This window comes from Galleria mellonella, unplaced genomic scaffold (assembly GCF_026898425.1).
Source record: "Galleria mellonella isolate WM207_F2 unplaced genomic scaffold, CSIRO_AGI_GalMel_v1 utg133, whole genome shotgun sequence".
Classification (NCBI taxonomy): domain Eukaryota; kingdom Metazoa; phylum Arthropoda; class Insecta; order Lepidoptera; family Pyralidae; genus Galleria; species Galleria mellonella.
Genome location: NW_026441990.1, coordinates 1,740,666 through 1,763,298, shown reverse-complemented (window position 1 = coordinate 1,763,298; position 22,633 = coordinate 1,740,666). Strand labels below are relative to the sequence as shown.

Genomic DNA, 22,633 nt, shown 5'->3' with positions numbered 1-22,633 from the left:
TTGCAAGCATAACATTTCTATAGGTCAATCAACATGGAGTCGCATTTTACCCACGAAATATATATATGTATATACATACATACATATATTGTTACCTCTCATGGCGTATCTAATCGTATAACACTTTATTTATCTCGTCGTCATCGATATTAATTTGTAACGTGTTCAATATATATACGTATATATTGTACAGATTTATTCCGCCTGTCACAGCGAGTACTGTGACGAATAAGACTGTTTATATACGGTTACCTTTTTGTACTTATTGTGAAGTGCACTCGACTGTAACGACGTTATTTTAACCGACTGTCGAAGAAAGGATGGTAATGTCTTTTAAATGTACATGTGTATAGGCACAAATAATATCATTAACACCATGTTATAGATATAAATAATAAGAGATATAGATAAAGATAAGCAAGTGACAGGGTCGGGCTAGGCCGGAAGGGCCACAAGCCCGGGACTCGAGACTAGACGATGATAGTTTTTTTTTTGATGGGTGAAAATGGTATGGTAACCCCACCTGCGCTAATGGAATACGCTGGCAGAGCACCAGTGAAAAGTGATAGATAAGAATAAAAACAGGCCAGTTAGCCCATCATGATGAATTCATCAGGAATTAACTATGATAGTTTCCAGGGAGAACCGCGAGGAGGTCGACCTGGTTGGGTATATTGCTAGCAATGGGATTCTCAGTCCCCATTACTAACAATCCCTTTCCCCCTAAGACGATGATAGATACCGCAAACCCCGCAAGCCAGGTCCACGGGGGACACACAGATTGGGGCCCGGCCAGTAAACGTCACCTCGACTATATGGCTAGTCCAATGCAACGGATAAGCAATGAACTGGTCACATAGCTCGAAGAATCGATAACGTGAATAAAATTTCTTGAGTGGCGACTCAGTACAGACAAACGTAATGTAGGACGCTCTCCTCTAGATAGTGACGATCTCGAATGCATTACAGGGAGTTAGTGGATGTACGTGGACGGGATGTCAGGACCATTCCCAATGACTGAGATGACGTTGATGATGTATAAACATGGTCTGTTTCAATAACAAAATATAAACAAACTAATAAATTCTGAATTATACCTACAGTCTACATAGATTGATTTAGGGTTGCCAACTTTAAAAAATCCTTTAATTTTTTTAAGAGAAAGTTTTGTTGCTTTTGCATACGCTAACAATATTTTAAAGGTTTCAAAACTAGTTTTACAACCTATGTTTTTATTAAAATTTCTAATTTTATCTTAAGTGTCTATAAACCGTTAAAAATATGCATTTTTTCACTTACGTATCGTAATTTATATGCAATAAATTACGTTACAAAGTACCTACTTATATTTACATTATTTATCGAAAATCAATTAATAGTAAATAAACAAATAATTTTACATCGTGAAAATACAGTATAAATTATTTAAATATAACTAGCGTAGTTCGCTACAAGACCTCTGCTAACGTTTTAGTTATATTCTTGTATGAACCATTAACTGTCCACTGCTGAACGTAGCCTTTCCCTATAAGAAAAAGGGTTTTGCTAGTAGTTGCCACACTTAGCAAGCCGGTTGGCAACCGCAGTTCAGCTTTTGGTGATGTTTTAAGAGGGTCGTTGCTGCCTATTCCTCGCTAACCATAAGCTTCCTTAATCGCCTTTTACGACACCCACAGAAAAGCGTGCTCCATTCTATACACAACGAATTTAGCAATATTATTATATTCCAATAAATGTGAAATAAAGAAAACTAAAAGTCTGCGATTTGAGCAAATGAACTTTACTTTAATAATAAACTAATTGCTAATAAACAAACGAACTTAAAAATAAAAAAACCATTCCGTATGACGATCTAACGAAATTGAAGTGCCGGGCATCTCGCTGGCCCACGAACAACCAACTCCTATTCAGCATTGTTTACAATACTGTAACTAGTAATTATTTATACGGTATCTTAATAAGAACAATAGAAGCAAAAATAATAATTTTTCAAAATTTAGTCTGTCTGTATGCCTATCTGTTAAGACATTCCACAAATAATACTGAACGAAAATGGATGCGGTTTTTTAATATGTATTCCTGAAGATCTAACTTAAAAACTGGTATATGTTTTATCTTGATACACTATCTAGACGTAGCATATTTCATAGTTTATTCTAGTTTTGAAATTTACCTGAACGATGTACATAGTAGACACAAAGCAAGTTATTAATGAAATTTTGTTCTCCATAGAATACCACAATACAAAAGTTCCGTGTTCGCATAAATAATGTTTACTATGTAATATTAAAAATATGCATTTATTTATTACCTCTTGACACCTTAACGACTTAACCAGTTGTTATGAAATTTGCTATATACATAGTATTTGGAATAGAGAAGTACGTAGACTTGTATTTATCCCTCAAAGCAAAAAAAAATATATCCCGGTCTACATAACACGAATGAAGACGCAGGTGGAATCTAGTCTTTTTTTTCTCTTTTTTATCTCTTTTACTGTGTATTATGTATATGTTTTTGTATTGTAATTTGTGTGCTGTAAAAAATGCAAATAAATTATCTATCTATCTATCTTGTCATCTGTAAAAATGATTTTGTTTATTTACCTGTTACCTCGAACGCTTTAACGGCTCAACAAAACGTCGTAAAATTTGGCAGACACCTAATATTTACCATGTTGAAAGAGAGTCTACTTTTATCCTAGTCAACTAACATATCCCGGTCACAGGGACAAAGCCGCTAGTAAAAACTAGTATAAAAATATTTTCAAGTTCACAGAATAATTTTCCAACATGGCCGTTTCCCAAGTCGGTTGGCCAATGGCTGGTGCAATTGGAACGCTCTACTGCGCACAAACTAACTCTTTTTATGCAAGATATTTAGGGTTAACCTACATATTCCGTTAAGCAGAATGATAAAGTGCTAAGGAATTCGGTTTATGCACTTATTATGTAAGATATTTTTAATACAAGATATTTTATACACAAACTAGATGACCCAATGAACTCAGTATCACCTACAACGCCATCTATTAAAAGTAAACCGTAATAATGATTTCCATACAAAATTACCTATTTTTAGTTATTTGATTTTAGAGCTTTACTCTTGGAGTTTCCGAATTTTGTTTCGTTTTAAACGGCTCCAGTATTATGACGAACAAATAAAAAAAATTTAAATCTGTCAAGTCATTTTTGAGTTTACGCAAAAAAACAAACAGCAATTTATAAATTATAGATTATTTTGTCTGCTCTTCTTATACAGTTACTTATTTGTTATAGTAATATTTTATTTATATTACGATAAAAAATTCAGAATAATATGATGAATGAATGAAATAGAGGAACTTTTTCTATAAAATGTAATGAAGTATCAATTAAAAAAGGATTTTCCCAATTCCCACGGGAATGAAAGAATCCGTTTCGCGCGGTCTAACCTGCGATGAACAAACAATGAAAATATACCTATCTAGAACTGGTCTAGATTTTCAGGTTCACTCAACAGAACAATCGAGAAATTATTCAATTTGTTTTTTCTCATAATTACTATCTAACCACGAGATGATCAAATACTATTGTTAGATAGATAATCCGAACAATGTGAAGATACCTAATATTTTTCTTAACAACCACCTGTACGAGTATGTACCGTCGTTATACATATCTATTACGCCACGTGTATATAGTCTCTCAAATATCTCACAAAAGTCAAATAGCGAATGCTTTTAAAACCCGCACAGTGTGAAATAAAAATCACTAGCATTTTGCTCAAAAAACGACGAACTTTGACTCCCACACTATGAAAAGCCTTACGCATATAACTAGTATGAGAAATTAAAATGTTTTGTCATTTATCAACTATTTCACTAAAAAAATATAAACAAATGATTTAGGGTTGCCAACTTTAAAACAAATCTTTTGAATAAAAAAAAAAGTATAATCGTTGCAAGTTTTACTTTTGTAGACGCTAACATTTTTTTAGAAGATTCAAAACTTGTTATACAATCTATGTTTAGATTAGAATAAATAATTAATTAAATTTTTGTTGAATTTATTCATGTTCTGGTTTTATCTTAAGTGTCTATAAATCGTTCAAAATACGAATGTTTTGATTTTCACATTCATAATTATATGCAAACATACCTATATTTACTTTATTTACTTATATATGTATATTATTATATATAATTATACAGTAGGTACATAGACAGATCGATCCTAAACAATAGTCTTGCAGTCAACCGTGCCAGCATTTGAAATAGTTCAAACTAAAGGGTATGATTTTTAAATCAAATTATTGACATTAAATTCTTTTGTAATAATATTTATTTGATTTTACGACTTTAATGTACAAAAAAGTATTACATAAAAGAAAAAGGAAAAATACAGAGCGACGAATTTTTCCCTAAAGACCATCCTATCTTATCAACCAACTTGTAAATTTTATTATTTATATTATACTAATAATAATACCTAATTTATTTTAATTATTATAATTTCTCTAATAAACAAAACAACCGAATGATAATAGGTTCATAAAATAGAGATACAATGACCGCAAAATGTAATGCCTAATGTTTTTGCTTATTTTTTTTTAACAATTATATTCGAAACATGTGTTTTTCTATCGAACAAATAACACAATCACATATACGCAACAGTAACAAAAACTACTTATAATGCAACCAATTTAAATAGGTATCTAGTGGACACTCTTCTAACATAGCGATAAAGTTGATTTTGTACCTATGGGCAGTTCAATATAAATTGAACGGTTGCAGCTACGCAAAATGTGCGAAAAATGACAGACAGACATGTTAGCAAAAAATTGTATTTTATTTTGCATTATTTTCCGGATACCTATACATTTATTTAGTTATATTCACATATATGGTAGATCAATAATGGGGGTTGAGTCTCTTCTAATAAAATAAGCATATTTGCCAACTATCGACACAATTTTTTCATTAGGTTTGATACAGGGTTTTATTTACTTAAAGTTTTCCATCCACATGTATGATTCTTTAGTCACTTCTAATATATTTGTATTCTTGAGATAGAAAAAAAAGTGATAGGCTGTATTCTACAAATTAATTAATCAATACACTTTACAGAAATTATTTATCATGTACAGTATATATCTAGGTTTAATTGTGAAAATAACCGGATTGATTTACGTGTATTTTTGTCGGTAATATCCGACTACTCAATTACACATAAGTCAATCTGGTATTTTTACAAAAATATAGTGTATATTTACAAAAATTTTAAAAATAAAAAGAGAAAGGGTTCCGAGGAATAACGTCTGAGTCCTCAGGAATGGTTATACATGGGGGGTATCATGGACGAAACAGTATACTCTGTTAAATCCAGGATTCTGCTCATAAGGTTGACAGCCAAAATTTTAATGGAAAATGCGTGAATAGAGGAAATAGAGTAGGTATCTAATGGAATTTACGAAATATGTCAAATTAGTATGTAGCGATTTTTTCCCTCCCATGTCAAAGACACAAATTCGTGAGTTTATAATTATTATGGCAACACTGTGTAAATGTGACCTTGAAATAAGCACGTCACTTCGCGTCATATAAAAACTCATTGTTAAAAGTTTATCAACCTCATTTAATAATAATATTGGTACATAAAAATTGGAATCTGTTGAACTGCTGTCATTATAATCAATCTTATAAAAATAAATATTAAAGTGTTGATATATTGCTTATTAACTTAGGAATTGCTTTTATATCTATTTATCCTAAATGAAACAATATAATTTTAAAGGTTATTTTTTAATTTACAATTTCTGACAACATTAAAACGTTGCTATCGTTCATTTTTTATCCTAAATACCTCATGTATAAATATAAGTTTTTTGTGAGTGGACATAAATAAATATATTCTTTTTACCAAATATTTTTTTCCAAATAATAATAATAAAGTACCTATTATACAATTTTATCATGTTATAATATATTCATTAATTTAGCATACCTTGTGTTATGAGAAACAAAAGAACAATTGAAACACAACCCAGAAAACTCAGATCCGAGACAATTCAGAAATGTTTGTTTTCTAAATTGACCCGAGCGAGAATCAAACTTGATTACGCAAAGAAACATGCTCAGCAAAGGTAATCTGAGATCACTGACTATAAAATATAGAATACTGAATATAAAACACTCCCACACCGACAGAACGAGAGTAGCATTCTCTATATTATGAAAATTGTATAATTACCTATTACTTTAGTAGTATCAATAATAATTAATATAAAAATTTCAACTTAATTTTTCTTATAAAATCAAGATTATATTAAAATAGAAAAAACAAATTAATTTCCATTATCTTTTTAATCTGATCAGATGTAAAGAACGCGTGATTTATCTCTCTAATGTTTAGGTCACGATAAATGTTCAGTAGATAGGACAAATTAATCATATCTGATTTAGTAAATACGAACGTGACATAATTGCGTGTAACGACCTAACTTATCTATACTAATATAATTTGTACATTTGGAAAATATTGTGAAATTGTAACAAATGTTCACATTAACATAAAACTATCATCATCATCGTCATCATACCAGCCGTTAACTGTCCACTTCAGAACAAAGGTCTCTCCATAATGAGTGGTTTTGTCAGTAGTTGCCACGCTTGACAGTTGGGTTGGCAACCGCAATTAGGCTTTGGAAATTATTTAAGAGAGACGCTGCTGCCGTTCCCTCGACCATTAAATGCCCTTAGTAGCCTTTTACGACACTCGCGGGAAAGGAAGCAATAGCCCATTCTATGTCGTGATCAGACGACCAAAAAACTATAATCTTCAGGAACGGTAATGCATGATGACAAGGTGAAAAGAGATGTTAGTAACAGGGGTGTCATTGCTAGCAATATAGGGTATATTATCAGGTCGTTCTCCATGCGATTACTCTAAATCATATACGAATATGTCTAGAAGGAACGCAAATATAAAAAAAAAATCTCTAAAATCGAGCGATTGCAATACTCAACTTTAAGTTAAAAAAAACGTACATTGACGTATCTTTTTTTTTTTTATTGAATGTTCAACCGTTAAATCTCATAATAGAATGTACAAAAATCTAAAAATATAATTTATAAATATACGTAGTAAGTATAAAAAAAATTGCTTACTGCTTGTGTCTATTTCTCTGATTACTTCTTCTAAACTATGGAACTGAATTCACTGTCATTTAGATATATTTTTACGGAAGTTTAACATAATACTAATATCTTAGATTATATAGATACAACATCAAATATAAAAAACGGACCACAATTTAGTCAGTTAATTTGACGTTTCACTGACTAAATTAACATATATTTTTTTAAATGTTGTTCTTTTCAATTTCAAATTCCAAAATCATTCGAATTCAATCATAATCATTATTTTTTTTTAACTTAAAAGGATACGCTCTTTTTTTGTTGCGAGTAATTGGTTTAATATATTTACAAATCTACATTATTTTTTTTTAAATTTGATTTTTTTTTTATATAATATAAACATACATAGAACAACACGTACCTATGCACACGTATTGTACTTATGTACGTATATACGTAAGCTTACAAATTAATATACATACATTAATTAAAGTAGCCGCCATTTTTTATGATTTAAAAACGAAAACATATTTTATGTCTCAGATAAATTAAAGTAATCAATAAAGATTAACATTATTCCAAAATATTATGCACTGTTTATATCACTGTTTATTTTTTCAAATATATTTGTAAGAATTGTATTTCTTTTTTTTTAATATAACCTTATAATATAATTTCTTCTATATATTGGGTAATAAATGTACATTATGGTAACCCTTTTCACGTTTACATGGATAAAAAGTTGATCTGTTTTTGACAAATCATTTGTATGGATACACTCTAACTATATAATCAAAGCTAAGATCTTAGTGCATATATATCCTAGTTTGCATCCGTGCGGAGCCGAAGCGAATAGCTAGTATTAATAATAGAGTAACAATAATATAAAAAAATAAAATTATGGAATGTGTATTCAAAATTACAAAATCCCCAATTACAATATTAACACAATCTTAAAAACATGCATTTTAATAAAGTAATATACAACTTTTTTATTATTTGTAGATATACTGAGTGTATTCACAGACTATAAAATATTTTATTCCAAAGTTTTATTCTTTTCTAAATCAATTGTCCACTAATTAAGGAACTACAATAAAAGATGTAAATGTCACAATAAAATTGTTAACCAAGATAAATAAGTAAACAAAACATTTTTACCTTTTTTTTTTTCATTATCAAGTTCGTAGCGTCGGGTTCGTTTGCAGGTGAATGTACTTTGTCCACAAATATTTCTTCCAAAACTGGATTCATACCTTATGTTTGTTCACACTTAGTCGTCATTGTATCGTGTTTACAGTATGACAAAGTTTTAAACCCTTTACGTTAGAGTATTTTATTATATATAATTTTACTAAAAATGTGGTCTATTTTATCTAAATTTCATGCAAATATAAATTACTAACATTTTTATTCAAATAGACTTGTTTACAAGCACTTTTAAATTATCATTTTTTATAAATACAGATTGCAACACTGAATATTCAAATAGCCTTTAATCGTGATCTCTTTCTTAGAAACTGATCTTTCCACATTTTAACCATAGACAAAATAATAATATCTATTTGTTTTCTTTTTTCTTTTGTTTTTTTTTTTTATAAAAGCTACTATTAGTATATATAAAAATATTTCAATTCACGCAAGCAAAGACATCCCCATTTGTTAAACGACGATATAATTTATCTCTATAAGAAATCCTTAAATGCGATTGAGTAAAATCTTTATTCACTTTCACATTAATAATATTAGAAGGATACAAAACTCTTTTTGTTATGTTTATACTAAAGTACTATTCTAGCATGTAAATAATCACAATAGGTTGATTAACTCACAAGAATGCGACAATGGCCCACTCTATTCAGTGCGGCCTTGTACATTTTTAAACTATTGTTCATAGTTAGTAGATTCTTACAATTTGTACGTTTTCATATTGCAAATTTATAATAGACGTTATCAATCGTACCCGTACCACTTCGAATAAACAAAAACAGTAATATGAAACCTTTACAATCAGTTCATTAAATTTGGCAATTTTATGCAATAAAATATATAAATCTTTTATGTTACTATCGGTATTAATATTTTGAACAAAGACATTATTCATACAATATACAAAATTGTGAATATTCTTTTAATGACATTGGTACTTGGTGGTTATATAAATTTATTTTCCGGTTTCATCGATATAAGAGTAGTGTCGACTCCTAAATAACACAGTTCTTATTTTTACTCTATGGTTATCAAGCACTTTAAATCTAAAAAAAGGAAATCTTTTCTTTAAATAGCTACATATTTTTAAACTATCCTTTCAATAGAGTTACAATTGGAATCGTAAATTCTAAAAATGTAGCGATTAGTTCCTTATTTTTTTTTTCTTTTCAATCATATTATTTCATCATATTAAAAATTCAATCATATTAAAAATTCAACTAACTTTCCGCCATATATTGAACGTCTTAGCTGAAAGCTATCATAATTACTAATTCTAAGAGTTAAAAATGCAATAACAAATTTTTATGTATGCAAAATAACTTTCCGTAAAACTAGTCTTAATCTATATAATTTTCCACGCTATTTAATATAAACCCATATATTAAAATAGTTTACTATTTACTTTTGAATTAATAGTTGACAGATTGAGGTCATTGACACTCCTATATTTATTTTCGTCGCATTGTATGTATAGTCTGATTTTATACACTTAATATAATAACCATAATAAAAATATAAATTAATACTAATACTTTTATACATTATTCTGTCAATTACAAGTACAACAAAAAACAATTAGCCAAATAGGTGCACCGTTTACAAGTGATGCATTTTTTATAATATTCTGCAATAGATTTATATCAATACATATAATAAAATCGTAACTGTTCACTGTCTGTACATGGAAGATATATAAGAAAAACTATTATATGGAAGCTTTATAAACACAATAGAACCCAAAATAATATTTTTTATAATTTTTGTCCGTTTGTAGGTTTGTGCACACTAATCTCAGAATCGCTTAACCGATTTAAATGCGGGTTCACTAATACGTTGCGGTTTACTCCATTTAATATTTGTTTTATTGCAATTGGTTTATAAATAAAAATATATATCAATTTAAAGAATATAAATAATAATAGTATGAATTATGTACAATAAAGATTTTACAATAATAATACAATAAAATAACCGACCAGTTGAATTTGCTGAATCTTTTTTATTGAGATGTAAATTCTCAAATTAGAACCATAATATATTATAAAACAAAAAACATATTTTTTTAACATTTCATAAAATGCCATTATCTGATCGATATAATATTTACCTTAAACTTTATTCTTGTAATTATTATAATTAATTAATGCGTTTAAGGAAATTCCGTAGTCTATTTGCGGAAATTACGAATCATATAAACACTTCAGTTTGTCGATGGTCAGTTATTTTATATGCTGACAAATCAATTTGTCAATGGTTCTTGAAAAAAAATGCTGTCAAATTTAACATAAGCATGTTTATATAATCAATTAATTAAATAACATAATTATAATAACTAAGAGGTCACGTTGTCAAACTGTTGGATGATTATCATTTATTTAATAAATCAACACCTAAAGCTGCTTTTTATTTTTTTCTGATAATTTTTTTATTATTCCAAACACTATTTTTGAATATTAGATTAACTAGCGGCTACAAAAAAAACTGGTGGCCATAAAGCATATAAAAAAAAAGAATGATTATATTTTCATTCATTTTCAAAAACCGAACCAATTACTATTCTTAAATTATTATGTATCCTAATAGACGTAGTACGTAGTATATAAGTGAAACCTCTACTTTTACGATTGTAAGTAATTTTTTAGTAACAAAAAATAAAAAAACTTATCAAATTTACAATTATCGATTACATCTCGCAATATATAAAATGTATAATCGAATTATTGACAATGTCTTTCCTTTTGGAGTCGGTTAAAAAAAGAAGTTGCATCATGATAAAGTGTTTGCTAATTTGCTATTTAAATAAAAAGTAATGTCTAATTTGCCTCAATACTGTTTCTAAATTTTTTTCCTTCTCAATGGTTTTCTCTTTTTATATTTATTATAATGCTAGTAAACAATTCTAATATAAGTTGGACGTTAATCATCATCATATTAACCTTTAACCTTCCACTGCTGAACATAACCCTCACCTTTGGGAGGGTTTTGCCAGTAGTTGCCACGGATTAGCAACCGCAATTAGACTTTGAAGATGTTTTAACAAGAGCAACGTCCCGCTGCTGCCCATCGTTCGCTCCCTTTTAGTCGCCTCTTACGACACCCACGAGAAAGTAAAGGATGACCCATTCGGGAGGGGAGAAAAGGATTGTTAGTAATGGAGACTGAGAATCCTATTACTAGCAATATACCCAACCAGGTCGACCTCCTTGCGGTTCTCCCTGGAAACTATCATGATTAATTCCTGATGAATTCATCATGATGGGCTTACTGGCCAGTTTTCATTCTCATCTATCACCCTTCACTGGTGCTCCGCCAGCGTATCCCGTTAGCGCAGGCGGAGTTACCATACCATTTTCATCCATCAAAAAAAAGACCCATTCGGGACCACACGACATGACTGCTCTATACATGCAGCATACATAAATATGAAATGTGAAAGTGAATTTGTTTATGTATCACCTCTTAGCGCTTCAACGGCTCCACCAATCGTCATAAAATTTGGCATACAGGTACTATTTGAGATAGAGAAGGATGCAGGCTACTGTTTATCCCGGTCAAACATCATATTCTAGTCACGCGGACGTAGTCACGGGTAAAAGCTAGTCCTGTATATATGTACCAACACAAAGTGAATCATAATACCTTAAAAATCGAAAGTAGCCACTGACGGCCACAACAATACTTTCGTTTGCAACACATATGTTTTCAACGTGAATCAGACGAAATTATGTCTAAGTATGGTGAAACAAAAATCAATACATTTTTATTCATATAACATATTCTTATACATTGATATTTTGAAAGTTCTACGTATTTTTTTTAAATATTCTAATCTATTATTTTATAAACCACTTCAAAAAGAAACAAGTCCTCAATTAAGTTGCACTTTTTTTATACAACAAAATGGCAAACAAGCTGACGGCCCACCTGATGGAAAGTGGTAACCGTCGCCTATAGACATGAGCAGTACCATGGACATAACAGAGTGTACTGTTTCGCCCATGATACCCCCCACGCGTTGCCATTCTTAAGTACTACGGTGTTATTCCTCTGTACCCAGTAAATTTACGCCATATCTCACCCTTCAAACCGAAACACAGCCATGCAAACACAACTGCTTCACGGTTGAAACACAAATGGGACAGAGGTACCCAAGCAATCAACTTTTGTACAAAGTCTCCCTCTGGTGAGGGACAATTAATGGGACATAATCTTTAATTATTCAAGTCGAGAAGATATCAGTACGTAGTCAGTACAGTAACAAGAGACTCATACAATTCCATTTATATTGTAACCATAGACATATTTGTAACTAGCTCTACCCGTGACTTTGTTCGCGTGATCTAGATAAAAAGCAAACTATTTCCTTCTCCGTCTCAAATACTACGTATTTGCCAAATTTCATAACAACTGGTTGAACCATTAAGCTGCCAAGAGATCCTATAAACTCGCTTTCACATTTGTAATATTACCTAACAAGAATATTTGGAATATGGTTTAATTTTTAAATTAATTCTTTCAGCTATAAATAGAAACATTATCAGCCCTTCTCAGTGGGGAAAAGGGATTGTTAGTAATGGGGTCTAACAGGCCCATTGAAGCAAAATATACCCTATTAGGTCAACCTCCAAGTGGAAACCATCGTGGCTAATTATTGTTGAATTCGTCATGATGGGCTAACTGACCTGATTCATCCTCATCTGTCATCACTCACTGGTGCCCCGCCTGCGTTGCCATTCCATTATAATCCATTTAAAAAAAAAAGCCCTTCCCAGTACCTATATCTATCCACATTCACATTGTATATTTATTTTATCAACCTTGTTGTTAATAAAGTCATTAACATCTGGTTTCTTAAACGTTATCTACATTAGATGTATATTAAGATATTTTACCATATTAACTATGTGTAAGTATACATACCCATGTGTTAAATATACAGACGTAGGTACCTATCCACTTCGGGTGACCCTAATAAAAATAAATAATCAATAAACGACCAGCGTATTATGTAATTCCGTTGTCAAACAAACCAAATCCGGGTGGCGTCTTCTTGCTTAAATATTTACGAAGTCAACTAACTAAGAGACCAAGACAAACCATATAAGTATACCTACTAACACCTAACAGATGGAGGGGAGGAAGGGATTGTTAGTGATGCGGATTACCATTCTCATTACTAACAATATACCCTAACAGGTCGACCTCCCCGTGGTCCCCCTGGAAACCATCGTGCTGAATTCCAAGTGTATTCATCACGATGGGCTAACTGACCTGTCTTTTCATTCTCACGTATTTCAGGGAGACTTTGTACAAAAGTCGATTGCTTGGGTACCTCTTATTCGTGTTTCTGCCGTGAAGCAGTTGTGTTTGCATGGCTGTGTTTCGGTTTGAAGGGTGGGATATGGCGTGAATTTACTGGGTACAGAGGAATAACACCTGAGTCCTCAGGAATGGCAACACATGAGGGGTATCATGGGCGAAACAGTATACTCTGTTATGTCCATGGTAGTGCTCATGTCTATAGGCGACGATTACCATTTTCCATCAGGTGGGCCGTTAACTTGTTTGCCATTCTAAGTTGTATAAAAATCATTCCTCACTGGTGCCCCACCAGTGTATAACGTAAGCAAAGGCGGGATTACCATTCCATTATCATCCATCAATAAAACCTAACAGATGGAGGGGGGAAGGGATTGTTAGTAATGGGGACTAATGGCCCTATTGCTAGCAAACCCTTTCAGGTCGACCTCCGCGCGGTTCCCCCTGGAAATACTTGGTGGTTAATACTTGTCGCATTCGTCACGATGGGCTAACAGACTTGCTTTCATGCTCATCTGTCATCTATCACTGATGGCCCGCCATTGTATGCCGATAGCGCAGGCGGGGTTACCATTCCATTATCATCCATTAAACAAAAAAACAGATGGAGGGGGAGCTATTGTTCGTAACGGGAACTAACAGCCCCATTGCTGACAATATATGTGACATTAAAAAAACCTCTTATACATTAAGGGTCAAGCATGAAGGAGTGCATCTTAATATAATCTTTTGTCTTTATCTGTTATGTAGAAAAATGACATTTCAAAACACACTCGGTTTCACTTCTATACTTATAAAGAGGAAAGATTTTAAAGTGCTTTATATTTATCTCAATTTCGTGTATAATATAGTATATGTCATACATGTGTAAGTATATTTGTTATTAATATATATTTATTCGTTTATATATGTAATTTTAGTATGTATGTATATCAATAATTAGTAGTACCGCATTCGAGTATTCCGACACTTCCCTATGGTTGACTGGTAGAGAATGCTTTTAGCATTAAGTCCGCTATGTACACATATTTGTACTATTGAATAAAAAAAAAGATTTGATTGTTTGTTTATAATATATAAACTGAAAAACTACTCAACCGATTTTAAAAATTCTTTCCCTTATTGAAAGCTACATTACAAGCAAATAATATAGCCTAGATTTTCTACGCGTGCGAAGCTAGGACGGATCACTAGTGTAAAATATATTAAAAGGATCCTAATGATTTCGGTTCTACCCTGTACCACAAATGTAATTAAAAAAACGTATTTTTTAACAATTACCATTACTCGGCAAAGCAAAAAAGAGTCAACAATGGTCTACCTTGCCATTCACTGACCGTCAAATCAAAGTTACTCACAGTACTTAATGCTTACATAATTGCTATGTAAATTTTCACCATTTATTGTACAGTCGCATTCGTAAAAATACATACGTAGTATTGTCAGTACCTGTATAGTCAATAACATTATGAACGATTCTTTTTATTAGAGGGAGCCTTTGTACCAAAAGTCCTTCATGGGCACATCATTCATGGCATAATTGTTTCATTGTAAAGTCTGGGCTCATCATCGTCATTTTCAACTGGATCCATCAGTCATCAGATCTTAGTCTTCAAAATCGGTAAGACATTGTTACCAAGACGTCACAATATATTGAGTGATGTCTATACACCACGGTTACCATTTGCCATCAAATGAGTCATCGATTTAATTATCATTCCAATTCATATAAAAAAAAACAAATTGAACTTAATTATTAAAGGGTTAATTATTGACTATTTTACACTCACATTTACTGCTTTAGCTAAGTTTAGTTGGAAAGTTCATGTGAAAAAATAATAATAGCAGTTTATCGGCTTTGATCTTGTGTCACGCCGCCGTCACGTAACTGTCTAGGGTTGTCACAAGAAGGATAAAACGATATTATCTATGTATTTGTAGAGAGTTTATAGTACAACAATATAATATCAATATTAATGACAAATGTGACATTTGAAGAAAACTTTTAAAGCTTACATTATGTTTAAAGTTGCCAAATGATAGATACGAGTATATGTATTTCTCATATAACTAGGAATGCACTAGGCTGGGATAGCATGGGGGTGTGGATTCGAATTCCATCATATAGAGCTAAATAATATCTGATGATATTTTTTAAAAACCATAATTTAAAAAAGTATAATTTCAATGTACCTAATATATTAATATATTTAAGTTATTATTATTAAGTTAGACCCTATGTTATATAATCACAAAAGTTTAACCCTCTTATTTATAAAAATAAAACCTCATTTAAACCTATTGTAATCGTTCGAGTGTTTTATTATATTTTTTTTTTCAAATTGAATAATTAGCGCAAAGAAAAGAAACAAAACAATTCAGTAGCTAAAATTAATTTTTAGGAGCTTTGACGTTTTTAAGAATAGGGATAAGGTAAAGTAAATATCTAATGAATATTTAATAATAAAAATGATAATATAGAGCATTCTATTATGCAGTAAGTAAGTAAGTAAACAGTGCATCTATTTACCTACTGCATAAAAGGATATCTATAAATTAAAAATATGTCCTTGCCAAATCCTTTTCTATTTAGGGTGTGTACAATTTTATTATTAGTATTATTATATATATTATTATATATTTATGATTGTAACACCAAAATTTGATTTATGAAGTTAAAAGAGGAAACTGTGATGGAGCATCTACATATGTGTCTACACCTTTTTTATCTATGGAATCTACATATTATGTGACTGTACTAATAATATTTCTGATTAAATACTTGCATAATATTCACATAAAATGAATAATCATTCGCTGCTAAGAATTTTTTATATAAAAACTATATAACTATGACTAATATAATTATCACTAATATTATAAATGTGAAAGTGAGTTTATTTGTTAGCTCTTGACGCCTAAATACCTTCACTGCCAATCTGAAATATGACATTCACGTTTAATGAGGGATGTAGAAGGAAAAGGATTTTTTATCTTAGTTTACGTTTCTCGATCACATGGACAGTCGCGAGTAAAAATCAATAATATGATATAATTCATTAGAAATCTCTAAATTACATATATTCATTTTTTATCAGACATATAATGTAACCTCGGTTTGCTTTTAAAACGCCGGAGACAGAACGAAAGGCACAATATTATATAGTTCAAAGGTTGTGTTACAGGTTTATCAAGTGACCAGTTCACAAACCTGATAATATATAAATTTAAAAATAAATCGATATAGTTTTTTTTTTTTTTTTTATTCGAGCATTCTCATTTTTATGACGGTATTTAGATTTGAGCTTGTACATATTAATGTTTTTAATTTAGTATTTAGAAAAAGAATAGAAATATTGATGTACGCCTAAAAAGAGCATTACTTAATAGTCTATCCGAAATACTTTGCCTTCCTTATTCAATTAAAAAGTTTATTCCATCATTATAACATTGTCATTTTTATGAATAATATTATTTAAAAAATAAAGCATACAAATATAAGACTGTTCTGTCTAAGGTCCTTTGCTTTCCACATTAAATCGAAAAATTTATCCTGTATTTATAATTAAAAAAATAAGGTCCACAAACCAAGTCAATAAGATCTGCGTCACTTCTAGCAAAAAATTGTATAAAAGCTGTGCAACTAGTTGGTCGAATATGAAAATTGTACACCTAAAATCAGCTGTCTTTATAATACCTATCGATATTTTAAATAGTAGCATATTATAAATAGTTACTAGGTATTATGAATATTCATTAATTTTATTATGTTAATACTTCTAGATGGTTACATAGACCAATTATTCAGTTTCGTTATTATAAGGGCAATGTCGACTCTTAAATCGAAGTATAGTGATTACCTACTCTGTGGCCGGTGTTACTGCGTGCAAATTCGCATAATTCTCGCACGAACGACCGTCGTGTTCCTTTTTCGAACTTATTACGACATAGCTCGTTTGTGAAAACGCCTTCTCGGTCAGTGAATTTCATCTCGCTTATTTTCTATGTTATAATCAGTTAATACAAAATACATTGACCAACTAGCGGCGTTGTAGATTTTTTTTATACAAATTTGCTAAATAATGCTAATAACAGTTTTGTTCAACAAAAATTTTTTTTATTAATTCACATTCACTAAGAATAATAATCACGTGAATCTAAATTTTTAATTTAAAAGGTTTTTATTGGAAAATAAAAATATGTTTTTAAATACCATAATTAAGTTTAGTGTAAAAATGTATTATAATGTACGTATACATATGTGCACGCCTTTCTAATTTACTTGAGTCAATACCTGAACCGTAGAAAGAAATATACATAACAATGTATTATTAATATTAAGACATAAACTTTTTCAAGCAAAAAACCTGTAACACTGCGACCACTGTAATCTTTTGTACTCGCCCTTTTTTAGTATAATGATATGAATTTTAATATGTTCTTGACAGCAATGTTCTTATCTCCTCAGGATATAAAGTTTATTTTCCAACGGAGATATGTATATATATATATATATATATATATATATATATATATATATATATATATATATATATATATATATATATTTATGTATTAATGGGCTACAGCCACAAATTATGTGCTGCAGCATTTCTTCCTCGTCATAAAATTTGCAAACACTTTTTGGCCATAAGCCTAGTTGGGCCATATGCTTATACCCACAACATATAACGTAGAATCGACATAACAGGGTAATCACACATTGACATTTGCGAAATACAAGTTAACCTATTATGTTTGAATTGAAATAACAATAAAATACGAGTTATACTATTGTATGGAAGTGAATGGTTGCATGTAATTATATTACTTAGAGAGAATGCCACAAATGAAATTAAACTTGCTTGTATTGCGGGCATGTAACGGAATGATAATTACACATTAATTAAATTTTATATTCACTTTTTAAGAAAATAACAAAAAGGTTAATGCAATAGAATTAAAATTTAGACTACAAAAATTTTAAATAAAAAAAAATACTGAAAATGTAATGTAATGTAGCGTATTTTAATACATTTTAAATATTTTATTGATTCTAATCTAAATCAAATTAAATTAATAGTATCAATAATGGTAATAAAAATTCGAAAAAATAGTAATTTTGTAAAAAAATATTTATAAAAAATTAATTTTAAACTTTCGCATTGTTTACACATATTTAAATTTACGATAGGAACTTAACACCATTTGATTGAAAGTAAAGAATACCTATCTGTTTTTTTTTAAAGTTGGCAATAAAAATTAGGTATGTACACAGACTAATATTCCTTGTTTTTAGGATACGATGGCACTATCTACCTGTATCCGTCACGTTAAATCCCGATTGTGAATTAAAAAATAATACTTTATCTGATTAAAATCTATTCAGATTTTTTTTTTATTGATCGTAAAGATCGTTCTCATTTGCGGTAAGCCTCATTACTTCGAACTACTATCTATTAATTCTATAAGTAATTAAAAAAAATACTCTACTCAACTAGATAAATTTATTAATATTTTGTTGATCATAGAATTAATATTTATTTGATAGTTCATTCCTGTTTATGTTAAACCTAATTTATTCTATCATTAAATAAGTCATTTAATAAATAATTTATTAAATAAAATTATTGTTCTCAACTAAAACCGCCTATTATTTTCTTATTAGAACAAACGTAATTATTATCAGTTTCTAAATTGAAAATTGAGTAATCGAAAATGGAAATGTATTAAATATATGTTTAAATTTATTTTCGAAATATATTCTGTTTGACAATTCTTGCTCATCTATTTTCAATCTTTCAAATTCAGTATATAGGTAATAATTTAGTAAGAATCAAATAAAAAAAAAACAATTAAAGAAATATAAATAATTTGGAAAAAAAAGAATTCTCCACTCGACAAAAAACGACAAATCTTTTTATAACTCAGATGTGTCTTTTGTTTGATAATCACATTCTAATTTACGTTACGTGTATTTTAAATTACTAGAATAAGTACTATACTAAGTACGCTAGTAACAAATTAGTAAAATAATATAATGACCACGTTAGACATTGTACATTTAAATAAATATATGCTTATACATATATTAACAGAGATTTAAAGGAGAGAGAGTTTATTGCGGGCTCTTCTCAACAGATAACAACTTTCCAAACCCTGCAGTAGATTTAAAAAAATTAGTATTTAGTAGTGCTTGTAAACAACTATTTGCATAAAGGTGATTTTTATTTGAATATGTTTTTGACTAACAACTCCTAAATACCTACATTAACTCATACTTCCATATTATGTCCACAAGATTTCTTTAAACCGAATGACACAGACCCAATATTCCATTAATAAACCTCAACAAGGCATTGTACAATCTCCGTTTCCAAATACACATTCATTCCAATGGAGATTACATTCAAATTCACAGAGGAAGCCACGGCCGAGTGCTAGCGCTATTTGATGATTATCATACCAATATATTTATTCAAATTATGTATTAATAAAATTTTATGTAAGTTTTGTTTCTCCATTGTGTAATGATATTTTCGCATGTTTTGTATCATACTTGCAAATTACGTTGATAACACTCATATATTTAATAAACATATTACTAATTAAATATATACTGATTTCAATTAATGAATTCTTTTTTGTCTAGCTATATCCCTTAGATTTTTCATTTATTTATTTATTTATTATTATTATTTCTCACCACAAACAATTAAGGACTTAATATCTATAACTTGCAAAACATTTTAACAATATGATTTGTGGCACACACACAGATTAGCACATAGGATTATTTTATATTTATCAATATGTACTAAATTTAGATATAACCAACTCGTGTACTAAATTTTATTCAAATCCATTCAGTAGATTTTGCGTGAAAGAATAACAAACATCCATTCATTTTTACAAACTTTTGTACTTATAATATCAATAGAATTAATAAATTGAGATTTTGTTTTAAAAAAAATACCTATGTTTTCATATTTTAAATCCTCCTGCAAAAGTAATGATCGATTGTAAAAGGAAACATAAAAATAGGTTTTTTTTTATACAATTTAGAATGGCAAACAAGCTGATGGTCCACCTGATGGAAAGTGGTAACCGTCGCCTAGAGACATGAGCAGTACCGTGGACATAACAGAGTATACTGTTTCGCCCACAATACCCCCATGCGTTGCCATTCCTGAGGACTCAGATGTTATTCCTGTGTACCCTGTAAATTCACGCCATATCCCACCCTTCAAACCGAAACACAGCTATGCAAATACAACTGCTTCACGGTAGAAACACGAATGGGACAGATGTGCCCAAGCAATCGACTTTTGTACAAAGTCTCCCTCTGGTAGGTTTAGAATTGACAAAAATATCGAAAAACGAAAACTCTTTTTTACACATTGTTGGTCATGTTGAAAACAAACATGACCAAAAAATACTAAAATCATTTGAACCACAACTTTCACTATAAATATGTTATAATCAATGATATTCAAATAGACATAGCTTATGGTATTTTGATTAAAATAGTAAATCACATTAAAACCCATTAGCGCCATATAAGTTTAACCATATCTATAATCCTTTCGTAACTTTCAGTTTCAAAATACATATAATTTTATTGCGTAAGCGCATAACATTACGCGGCTCGATAAAATTTCAAACCAGTAGACGCCATTAGACGAATATACTTTATCTTATGTCTATGGTAAGTGACTGTGAGCGATGTTTGTCGTTTAATTAATTAATTGTTTAATTAGTTATTAATTATTTAGTCGTGCACAGTGCAGAGTAAACAATTATCTACTAATATAAATAATATTTATAAAATTTTTTTTTATTGCTTTTTTCTACATAATTATTATAAATAATAAATAGTTATAATCTTTAATTTATAATAATTTCGATAGTATGGAAAAAAGGAAAGTAAAATTAAATATATCGAGATTATATTAATTATTAAATAAATAAATTATTTGACATAAATTCGATAGTAATATTTTTAATAACAAAAAAATATTATTTACCGCAACTCACCGTTAATACAGGAACTTTACTGAAAGGGGGGACCGGGAGCACTGTATGTCACACAACACTTATAAGCCATGCACGTAATCCATCACAGGCAAAGTCAGGATACAACACTAAGACCACAGAGTTCGATGATTCCTTTTGTTGAATTTGCAAATTCGCGTATACGCGACACAATTTTTCCGGGTGGAAAACTGTTGCCGCGCGACGCGGTGTGCGCAAGCGACGGCGGACGACGGACTGGGCTGCGTGCGCGCCCCCCACACAATAAAACGTTCGCTTTTGCAGAGTGGGGCGCGCGATGGTTTTTCGAAAATTTACAGCCATGCCTGTACTTTTTATGATGTCGTCTATATGGGTTTTCCTGTTTCACTTCTGTTGTCCAATGAAACAAATTGATAAGCAAAACTTACATTAAGTATACTAAATAACAAATATAGATACACAAATAAAATACATACAAAATCTATACCATAATTTTATAATAGAAAATTGAAATAGTATGAAAATACGGCTTGAGATTTTTCTTAAATTTTTGTTAGAATAGAAAATAAAAGTTATTAAAATAATATTATCAATCTTTTATTATGAACTATAGTTGTTTATTTTATTTCATCATCACCATTATCTGTCCACTACTAAATATAGACCTCCCCTACACATTTATTTTATTTAGTTTACTTAGTTTTTATTAATTAAAATGAAACAGTAAAAAAAATTTCATTGTAAATTCGTATCTACTTGATTTGCTTGCGTTGAAGTCTTTTTGTAGAGAGAATTAGTTAATACAGCGGATGACTCAGGACCGTTCCTTATGGCACTCTATGGGGGCTTATTTTCTACAGTGAAGAGATAATGACTGAGATGATGATGATGATGATGATTTAAATTGTCATTACTTGCGTCAAATTCTTACATCGCATTTACACTAAATATGCAACTGTAGCTATT

At 30.1% G+C, this 22,633-nt stretch overlaps 1 protein-coding gene across 4 annotated transcripts in view; it reads right to left on the bottom strand.

Annotated features, from left to right (window-relative positions):
- Window positions 1–21,938, bottom strand: part of LOC113511047 (A disintegrin and metalloproteinase with thrombospondin motifs 16) — a 206,258-nt gene extending 184,320 nt beyond the window's left edge. For 3 of the 4 annotated variants that reach the window (XM_026894617.3, XM_026894616.3, XM_026894618.3), the window contains exon 1: window positions 21,689–21,937. The gene's annotated coding sequence lies outside the window, so the exon portion shown is untranslated. Of the gene's footprint in view, window positions 1–21,688 lie in introns of all 4 variants that reach the window. The other variant, XM_031912228.2, reaches the window with a different exon arrangement.
- Between the last annotated feature and the right edge of the window lie 695 nt (window positions 21,939–22,633).